We start from the raw sequence: 9,096 nt of genomic DNA on the forward strand, positions 1-9,096 counted from the left end.
CTATTTGTGTAAGCAGGAGTAAAACAAATAGGCCCCTACATCGTGTTCAGGTAGAAAGATACGGGGTGGATAGGGGAAAGAGGGTTCAACTGTTAATCAGTTCTGCTGGTTACACACAACAATCAAAAAGGATTCAAATGTGAGTTCTAAAATGATGAGTAAGCCAAATGTTCTAAAGAGGAATGTTATAATAATTTCTAAGAGATTTTAGTCTCTAAATGTTCCTTCTTAAATTTTTTACCATTTTTAACTACTGCACATAAACTTTAAAAATAACTCAAGTACAGGGAATTCCCTGGCAGTCCTGTAGTTAGAACTCGGCACTTTCACTGCCGAGGACCCAGGTTCAATCCCTGATTGGGGAACTAAGATCCCACAAGCCACGTGGCACGGCCAAAAATAAATAAATAAATAAAGTACAATATGGTATTTAATTATAATAAAGTTTAACGACTGGTACAGCTAGTCCCTCCTCATTACTTATTTTCAGAATTTTCTTGGCTATTGTCCCATGCTAAGCAGCCAGAACCACGGCCAAAATCACGCCCAGGAAGAGACTGGCAAGGACACTGCTGCCATGGCCACATCAGCTCCTTCGGCCCTACTTCAGTGAGCATTCAATTTGTAGCTGCTCCCGCAATCGAAATGCACTCAGAATGCCTCTATCTCTGGGTCACTTGCCCAGGCAGGATTATCTGATTGGTCAAGTCTAGGTCTCTCACCCTGCTCTCATGGCCGGGGGTCAAAGAAAACAGGAAAATGGTCTTTGGGCTGTCACGAGAAAAACTGCCTCTCACACAATGGTGGATGCCCCAGACAACAAGGGATTCCCGTGCTCAGCAGCCCCCATTTGACAGAGGTCCAGCTCCACAGGTCACCTGATAGATGCAGCTGCAAGTAGTTCAGGAAGATTAATAAAATTCCAGTTGTTTGTTTTTTCTTTTTAAGTTCACGTTCTGCTGACAGTTCCTCCTGGCTTCTTTATCTCCCTGAACTGCTTTTTACCAATTATCTAATACATAAATTTTACCTCTTCCATCACTATTCTCTTTCAGACAGCCTTATAGCCATTCTTTCTCAAGCCATGTAAAGCTTACATTAACCACAACACAAGGCCATAAGTAGAAAGAATCCAAATGTCTGCCAGCTAATGAATTGAAAAATAAAATGTAGACTATCCATACAATGAAATATTACTCTGCCGTGAAAAGGAAAGAGATACTGATACACCCTACAACGTGGACCAACCTTACAACGTTATGCTAAGTGAAAGAAGCCAGTCACATGACTGCACGTGTAGGAGTCCATTTATATGGCATGTCCAGAATAAGCAAATCCTGACACACCAAGGAGATTAATAGTTGCCCAGGGCTGTGGGGATAGAGGTATTTGGAGATGATGACTAAAGGATGCAATGTTTCTTTGGGGGTAACGAGAATATAATAAAATCGATGGTGTGATAGTTGCACCACCCCGTGAACACACCTAAGCCATTGAATTGTACTCTTTATTTTTTTTATTTATTTTTTTTTTGCGGTACACGGGCGTCTCACTGTTGTGGCCTCTCCCGTTGCGGAGCACAGGCTCCGGACGTGCAGGCTCAGCGGCCATTGGCTCACGGGCCCAGCCGCTCCGCGGCATGTGGGATCCTCACGGACCGGGGCACGAACCCGCGTCCCCTGCATCGGCAGGCGGACTCTCAACCACTGCGCCACCAGGGAAGCCCTGAATTATACTCTTTAAATGGGTGAATTCTGTGGCATATGAATTATATTCAATAAAACTGTTCCCCAAAAAAGAGAGATACAACTCCTTCCCTGTTACCGTAGAAAGATTAATTCATAGTTTTTGAAATACATCAAGATTACATGTAATCTTATGTTACAAAATGCATCAAGCTTACATTTAAAATACTTCACGTTCAGCATGAAGTCACTTAAGTGAATACAGATAGGACTTGCACACTTTGTCACGGAAACTGATGCCAAAAGCTCGGCCTCTGCGCACCGCTGTCAAATCGGATCTCGGAGAGAGCTTTGGGGGAAATAGAAATGGATAGCTTTATCGCTTTGCCAGGCAAAGGGGGACAGAACGGGCCGCTGTCTCGAAAAATGTGTCCCAACCCAGGAGGATCTGATGAGGAGTTTTATGACAATACTCCAAGGGTGGGGTTAGATGAGGGTGTGAGCAGGGTCTCAGGCAGTGGGTCTCTTAATCTGGATGAGCTTCTCTGGTCCCTTTAATCTCACCTCAGGTGGTTTCTTGGCTGCTCCTCCCTTGATGAGCAACTGTACGAATCTGCCCTTTGGAACTTAGGGAAGGTCATGGAGGCTGGAGTCTGGTCTACAAGGAAAGCAGGGCACAAAGAGGCCTCCATGCCCAGGAGCCCCACAGTCACCCCCCCCCCCCCCCCCCCGGTTTCCAAACCATACTAAGGACTATCCATCAGCATAGCAATCCTAATCCTCAAAGCCTCCATCTGTTAACCTGGTAGTTCCCTGGGTAAACTTATTAAAAATGCTAACTCCCGAGCCCCATCTGTATTCTGAGCATTGCAATAAAGCATTGCATGAAAATTTTAATATTCCAAATCGATTTCATTTTTTTAAGTTTCATGAATTGAAATATTTGTGGACAATGAAAGTCAAATTGCATTTTAAATTTTTCTGCACCACTAACCTCCAAAAATTTATAGGAAAAAAGAGTTTGGGGGACTTCCCTGGTGGTGCAGTGGTTAAGAATCCACCTGCCAATGCAGGGGACATGGGTTCCATCCCTGGTCCGGGAAAATCCCACACACCACGGAGCAGCTAAGCCCGTGCGCCACAACTACTGAGCCCGTGCACTGCAACTACTGAAGCCCACGTGCTCTAGGGCCGGCTCTGCAACAAGAGAAGCCACTGCAATGAGAAGCCCGCGCACCTCAATGAAGAGAAGCCCCGCTCGCCGCAACTAGACAAAAGCCCGCGTGCAGCAACGAGACCCAACGCAGCCCAAAAAAAAATGTTTTGTGTAGCAGTATCACTCAATTCCTTGACTGCTTCTGTTACAAGCAAAACCAAAATGAAACAAGATCTATCATTTAAAAATCATGTTTAATTAAATATTCAGCTAAGGGACTTCTCTGGTGGTCCAGTGTTAAGACTCTATGCTCCCAATGCAGGGGGCATGGGTTCGATCCCTGGTGAGCGAACTAAGATCCCACATGGAAAAAAAAAAAAATCAGCTGACAAAGCTATTAGGGTGTGCTGAAAGCCAAGCACTGGAAAACCTCCAGTTTTGTAAATAAGTTATTTCTTATTCTCTACAAATAAGAGAATAATCTTATTCTCACGGCAAATCAGCCTTTTCAACTGTGCCTCCGTTTGGAGCCCTGAGGGTGTTTACAGCATCCTGTAAGATTCAGGATAAGTGCTAGGTGTGCAAAATAAGGAAAGAATAAAGTTCAAAGGGGAGGAGGCAGCAGCAGCCCCAGGGTGAGACCTGTAGGACAGGGCATGTCTGCAAGAGGGAAAGGAGAGAGCTAAAACTTCAACTTGCTTTCAGAGTTTTCCATCTGAGAGGAAACAGCTTGGATAATACAAATTCCTGAAGTCCACTGAAAGAATGCATGAGATCAAAGAGAACTGTTGTATTAGTTTGCTAGGACTGCTATAACAAAATACCACAGACTGGGTGTCTTAAACAACGGATATTATTTTCTGACAGTTCTGGAGGCTGGAAGTCCAAGATCAATTTGTTGACAGGTTCGGGACTTCCCCAGTGGCACAGTGGATAAGAATCTGCCTGCTAATGCAAGGGACATGGGTTCGAGCGCTGATCCAGGAAGATCCCACATGCTGCGGAACAACTAAGCCCGTGCGCCACAACTACTGAGCCTGCGCTCTAGAGCCTGCATGGTTAGTTTTTATGGGCTGGGTAATTTCATAGGCTAATGAGTGGGACGATTATTCCAACTATTTTGGGGAAGGGGCAGAGATTTCCAGGAATTGGGCCACAGCCCACTTTCTGGTCTTTGATGGTTGGCCTCAGAACTGTCGTGGCACTGGTGGGCGTGTCACTTACCTTACGCTAATGTATTACAATGAGTGTATGATGAGGCTCAAAGTCCACTGGAAGTCAAATCTTCCGCCATCTTGGATCTAGTTAGTTCTAACCAGTTTTTGTCATGTCCTATGGCTATATCATTCTTTTAAAGGTTGTGCCCTGCCCCCTTCCCTCCTGTTTCACTTTCTACGTCCAGATTTCTTCCTCCTTGTAGGACACCAGTCAGACTGGATTAGGGCCCACCCTAATGGCCTCATTTTAACTTCATCACTTCTTTGAAGGGCCCAATTCAGCCCCTAACAACTATTATCTCCAAATCTGAGGTGCAAGTTCACAGATGGCCTACTGGGCCTGACAGCTGTCACTGCAGTGCCATCTTCCAGCCACTCAAAGCGAAGGACCAGCCCAACAACAGTCCAGGGTTGGCTATTCATAGAGGTCATTCTGAAGAAGGGAGAGAATTAAAAGGTGGGAGTAAACGAGCATGCTTATGTATAGACTATCTCTATGAGGACACAAGTAACTCTGTTCTGTCGCCCCAGCAAAGGAGGGGGGCAGAAAAGAAAGGGGAGATTTTTCAGGCATATTTTGCTTTTTAAAACTAATAATTAATTTATTAAAGTTACAGTATTGAAATTCAGCTTACATATCTTATTATCTTATTTATAAGTTTAACAAACGTTTACTGTCGTTGTTAAGGCAACTTTAGTTAACAGTTGATTCCAGGGACTTCCCTGATGGTGCAGTGGTTAAGACTCTGCACTCCCAATGCAGGAGGCCTGGGTTCGATCCCTGGTTAAGGAACTAGATCCCACATGCATGCCACAACTTAGAGTTCACATGGTGCAACTAAGGAGCCTGTGAGCCGCAACTGAGACCTGATACAAATAAATAAATAAATAAATATTTTAAAAAATAGTTGATTCCATTAACAAATGAAAACATTTGAGGCTGAATTTTAAGTTTTCTATATTTGTTTTCCTTTCCAAATACTTCTATTATCTGACTTAAGAAAATAAAAAGCCTGAGTATTACTATGATACATTAAACTTACAAAGTAAGTTGATGGCTAAAATTCTCTTAGATATGCTAATAATGTATATAAACTTAGGAAATTTCAATTTTATTTATTTATTTATTTGTTTATTTATTTTATTTTTTTTTATTTTTTTTTTTTGCAGTACGCGGGCCTCTCACTGTTGTGGCCTCTCCCGTTGCGGAGCACAGGCTCCGGACGCGCAGGCTCAGCGGCCATGGCTCACGGGCCCAGCCGCTCCCGTTGGACACGAACCCGTGTCCCCTGCATCGGCAGGTGGACTCTCAACCACTGCGCCACCAGGGAAGCCCTCAATTTTAAATCAAAGTCTAAATTACTCAATTACACATTTTCAATTATAGTTTAAGACTGTCCCAGAATTCTATTAGGTGTGAGTTTCTAAATATTAAACTATATAAAATACCAAATATACTCTAATTTCTTAACACAAAAAAATTAACACTTCTGATTTTTCACTGAGATATAATTCACACACTATACTTTTAAAGTGTACAATTCGGTGATTTTTAGAGTATGAACAAAGTTGCACAACCATCACTACTATCTAATTCCAGAACATTCACATCACTCCAAAAAGAAACCCCTATCCGTTAGCATTCACTCACCTTAGTGTTTTGCTTCTTCCACTTAGCATAATGTTTGTAAGGTCCATGCATGTTGTAATATGTATTGGTACCACATACATTTTTATGACTGAATAATATTCCACTGTATGGATATATCACATTTTGTTTATCCATTCATCAGTTGATGAACATGTGGGTTGTTTCTACTTTGGGGCTATCATGAATAATGTGGCTGTGAATACTCATGTACAAGTTTTTGTGTGGAAGCATGTTTCCAGTACTCTTGGGTAAATAGGTAGGAGTAGAACTGCTGAATCATTGGTAACTCCATGTTTAACCTTTCAAGAAACTGCAAACTGTCTTCTAAAGGGGCTGTTCCATTTTACATTCCCACCATCAATATATAAGGGTTCTGATTTTTCCACATCCTCACCAACACTTGCTATTGTCTATCATTTTGATTATAGCCATTCCAGGGGTATGAAGGGGTATCCCACTGTGGTTTTGATTTACATTTCCCTAATGACTAATGATGTTAAGCATCTTTTAATGTTTTAGTGGCCATTTGTATGTCTTCTTTGGTGAAATGTCTATTCAAATTCTTTGCTCATTTTAAAACTGAGTTAAATGTCTTTTTATTAATGAGCTGTAAGAGTCCTTTATATATTCTGGATACCAGACCCTTATCAGATACGTGATTTGAAAATTTTTTCTCACTTTATGTGGCTTGTGTTTTCAGTTTCTCAATGGTATTCTTTGAAGCACAAATATTTTTAATTTTGATGAAGTCCAATTTTTCTATTTTTTCTTTTGTTACTTGTGCTTTCGGTATCATATCTAAGAAATCATTGTCAAATGCAAGGTCACAAAGGTTTACACCTATGTTTCCTTCTAAAAGTTTTATGGTTTCAGCTCTTACATTTGATCCATCCCAAGTTCATTTTTGTATATAATGTGAAGCAAGGGTTCGACTTCATTCATTTGCAAGTGGATATACAGTTGTCCCAGCAACATTTATTGAAAAATCTATTCTTTCCCCCATTTAATTGTCTTGGCATCCTTGTCAAAAATCACTTGACCATAAATGTATGAGTTTATTTCTGGACTCTCAATTATATTCCATTTATCTATATGTCTATCCTTATGCCAGTACCACAAAGTCTTGATTACTGTAGCTTTGTAGTGAGTTTTGAAATCAGGAAGTGTGACTTCTCTAACTTTTTTTTTTTCTTTTTTTAACAAATATTTATTTAGGCTGTGCCTGGTCTTAGTTGCGGCGTGCAGGATCTTTAGTTGTGGCATTCGAACTCTTAGTTGCTGCATACATGCGGGATCTCGTTCCCCGACCAGGGATAGAATCCAGGGCCCCCGCATTGGGAGCGTGGAGTCTTACCCACTGGACCACCAGGGAAGTCCCCTGTTCTTCTTTTTCGAGAGTATTTTTTATATTCTGTGTTCCTTGAATTGCCATATAAATTCATGATCAGCTTGTCAACTTTTTTCAGAAAGGCCGACTGAAATCTTGAAAGGAATTTATTTTAACCTGAAGATTAATTTGGAGAGTATTGCCATCTTAACAATATTAAGTATTCCAATCAATGAACACAGGATGTCTTTCCATTTACTTGGGTCTTCTTTCATTTCTTCCAGCAATATTTTATAATTTTTTAACATCTTTATTGGAGTATAATTGCTTTACATTGTTGTGTTAGTTGCTGCTATATAACAAACTGAATCAGCTATACGTATACATATAACCCCATATCCCCTCCCTCTTGTGTCTCCCTCCCACTCTCCCTATCCCACACCTCTAGGTGGTCACAAAGCACTGCACTGAACTGATCTCCCTGTGCTATGCGGCTGCTTCCCCAATAGCTATCTATTTTACATTCAGTAGTGTATTATTTTATAATTTTTAGTGTCTTATACCTCCCTGGTAACATTTATTCCTAATTGTTTTCTTTTTTCATTTTGATGCTATTTTAAATGGAATTGTTAATTTATTTTTCAGCTTTTTCAGTGCTAGTTTATAGAAAGACAACTTACGTTTGTATTTTGACCTCGTATCCTGCAACTTCGCTGAGCTCATTTATTAAGTCTTGCAGTGTCTTTATCAACCCTTTAGGATTTTCTATATAGAAGATAATGTCATTGGAAATGCAGTTCTACTTCTTTCTTTCCCACTTTTTTCCCAAATAAAATATGTCTTTTATTTCTTTTTCTTGTCTAATTTACCTGGTTAAAACTTAAAGCAAAATGCTAAATAGAGGGCTTCCCTGGTGGCGCAGTGGTTGAGAGTCCACCTGCCGATGCAGGGGACACGGGTTCGTGCCCCGGTCCGGGAAGATCCCACATGCCGCAGAGCGGCTGGGCCCGTGAGCCGTGGCCGCTGAGCCTGCGCGTCCGGAGCCTGTGCTCCGCAACGGGAGAGGCCACAACAGTGAGAGGCCCGCGTACCGCAAAAAAAAAAAAAAAAGAAAGTGCTAAATATAAGTGGTGAGAGCTGACATTCTGTCTTGTTGCTAGGGGAACAAGTTTTCAATCTTTCCTTTTAAGTGGATTTTAGTAGATACCCTTTACTAGATTGAGGAAGTTCCTTCCTAGTCCTTGTTTGTTGGGTGTTTTTATTATGAATGAGAGTTAGATACTGTTAAATGCTTTTTCTGCATCAATTGAGATGATCATGTGTTTTTTTTCCTTTCATTCTATCAATATGGTAGATTAATTGATTTTCATATACTAAACCATCCTTGCTTTCCTAGAATGTCTCTCTTGGTCATGGTGTATAATCTTTTAATATGCTGCTGGATTTGACTTGCTAGTATTTTGTTGAATTTTTTCATCTATATTCATAAGGCATATTAGTCTGTAGTTTTCTTTTCTTGTAATGTCTTTGTCTGGCTTTGGTGTCAGGATAATACTGACCTCAGAGAATGAGGAACATTTAGGAAATGTTTTCTCCTCTTCTATTTTTCTTTTCTTAGTACACTTCAAATAAACCTTTACCGCCAGGGCAGAGAAAGTTTCAAAACAAATCAAAGTAACTAATTTTATCTCATCAGCTTTGTGCACTAGAAGAGTAGACAAACTGATCCTTCAAGAATTTGGATGGTCACTAATCATTAGAGAAATGCAAATCAAAACCACAATGAGGTATCACCTCACACCAGTAAGAATGACCATCATCAAAAAATCCACAAACAATAAATGCTGGAGAGGGTGTGGAGAAAAGGGAACCCTCTTGCACTGTTGGTGGGAATGTAAATGGATAAAGCCACTATGGAGAACAGTATGGAGGTTCCTTAAAAAACTAAAAATAGGGGCTTCCCTGGTGGCTCAGTGGTTGAGAGTCCGCCTGCCGATGCAAGGGACACGGGTTCGTGCCCAGGTCCAGGAGGACCGCGGCTGGGCCCGTGAGCCACGGCC

The 9,096-nt window shown here is 41.2% G+C and overlaps 1 long non-coding RNA gene across 4 annotated transcripts in view; it reads right to left on the reverse strand.

Annotated features, from left to right (window-relative positions):
- Positions 1-9,096, reverse strand: part of LOC113617556 (uncharacterized) — a 43,410-nt gene that overhangs the window by 23,700 nt on the left and 10,614 nt on the right. The window lies entirely within an intron of this gene.

The sequence above is a fragment of the Aethalodelphis obliquidens genome, unplaced genomic scaffold (assembly GCF_003676395.1).
Source record: "Aethalodelphis obliquidens isolate GAN/ISIS:26980383/991018 unplaced genomic scaffold, ASM367639v1 scaffold1, whole genome shotgun sequence".
NCBI lineage: Eukaryota > Metazoa > Chordata > Mammalia > Artiodactyla > Delphinidae > Aethalodelphis > Aethalodelphis obliquidens.